The sequence below is a fragment of the Macrobrachium rosenbergii genome, chromosome 15 (genome assembly GCF_040412425.1).
Source record: "Macrobrachium rosenbergii isolate ZJJX-2024 chromosome 15, ASM4041242v1, whole genome shotgun sequence".
Taxonomy (NCBI): Eukaryota; Metazoa; Arthropoda; class Malacostraca; order Decapoda; family Palaemonidae; genus Macrobrachium; species Macrobrachium rosenbergii.
The window spans coordinates 55324298-55326256 of record NC_089755.1 but is presented as its reverse complement, the minus strand read 5'-3'; positions in this window follow the sequence as shown (position 1 = coordinate 55326256).

Sequence of the window (1959 nt, the reverse complement as noted above, 5' to 3'; positions counted from 1 at the left end):
CTGTTATCTTTAGTAATGCGTTAAATTAACTTTGTAGAATACTGGGAAGAATAAAATGGAGGTAGTGAATTAAACGTGTATATATGTATATATATATATATATATATATATATATATATATATATATATATATATATATATATATATATATATATATATATATTAAATACATTCTAATAACCTTTCAGAACAATGCAGAGAATATCATCAACAAATATTCGTCATCACACTTATAGAACAAGCAAAGTATTTTGAAAGGAGAATATCTAAATCAACTTATAATATAACTATAACTACTTGTGGTAGGAATTACATTAGATTTAGCCAAGTATGTCGAATCTGTCAGCTGATAATTCCCAATGCATCAAAAAGTTAAATGGTCATGTTTTTTCCATTTAATTCCTAAGAGTTGTTGCCTCTTATTTTTAATAGAAAGCAAAAGGTAAATGCCGAAGCTGACAGCTCTCAAAAATATCACTTATTAAAATCCGAACTCGTTTCTTTCTTGTCAAGTTAATACTTTTAATTTTCCACTGATTATTCACTTGATCATTTAAAAGCAAAATTTCTTTATTGTCTCATTTATTACTATTTGCATGCCCAAGTATCTACTCTTTTATTAAAATAGTTGATAATATTAAGGAAGTTAATTTGAATGTAATTGAATCTGAATTGAACTGAACATAGAATTTAGGCCTAAGGCCCAGCACTGGGACCTATGAGGTCATTCAGCGCTGAAACGGAAATTGACAGTAAGAAGGCATGAAAGGTGTAACAGGAGGAAAACCTCGCAGTTGCACTAAGAATCAATTGTTAGGAGAGGGTGGAAAGTAAGATGGAAGAAAGAGAATATGTAAGGAGGTACAGTAAAAGGAACGAAATGGGTTGAAGCTAGGGGCCGCAGGTACGCTGCAAAGAACCTTAAGTAATGCCTACAGTGCACCGCATGAGGTGCACTGACGGCACTAACCTCCTACGGGGTAATTTGAATTGTATTTTCCCAGAAAAGCAAAATCTGCTTAATTTTATTGTAAAGAATATTTAACTATATTTGACAATACAGTATTTTCCTTTTATTTGCAGTATTGATATCTGTAATTTTAAGACGTAATTGCATTTATTGAGAGCAGGTAATTTCAACTTGACAATAAGTAGTTAGCCGAACTTGCTGTTAATGGCCAATCCTGTTTCCCTCTGAAGATATGAGGTCACCTACCCCCTAATGCTAACAACTTTAAGTGGTTTTGTTATACTTTAAGAAGCTGAATTTCTATGCATACATATGTGTGTATATATATATATATATGTATATGTATCGAATTCAGCTTCTTAAGGTATAAAAAATCACTTAAAATTGATAGCATTAGGGGGTAGGTGACCTTATATCTTCAGAGGGAAACAGGATTAGACATTAACAGCAAGATCGGCTAACTGCTTACTACTTATTGCTGAATTGAAATTACCCGTTCTCAGTATAAATATAACTAAATAAATAAATGAATATATATATTATATATATACATATAAATCCTGAAATGCTCTCAACTAGAAGCCGGAGGAGCATAATTCTGAATGCATCGACGAGAGAAAATAATAATGACGGCGATGCGCAGACAGGTTTTTAATCAATAATGCTTTCAATCAATGATGCTCTTGCATATCCAAATGCACAGCGAACCTTATAACGGTAACGAGTTATATAAACACATCTGATGGCCGGTTCTTCTGGATTGTGCGAAAGGGGTTGTAACAAAAAAAAAAATTCATCATGCAAAGGAGAATTGCTTATTGCAATCTGAGCATGCAGTCCCGGTGAGTATGAAAATAAAAAAAAATTCCTTTTCTTTGCGAAATTACATAACTAACATGCAAAAGGTGTAGTTAGGCTGATAAAAAATACGACAGAAAAAATTCTCCTGCCTCCTCTCTCCCCCCAAACACAATCTTTCTCTCTCTCTC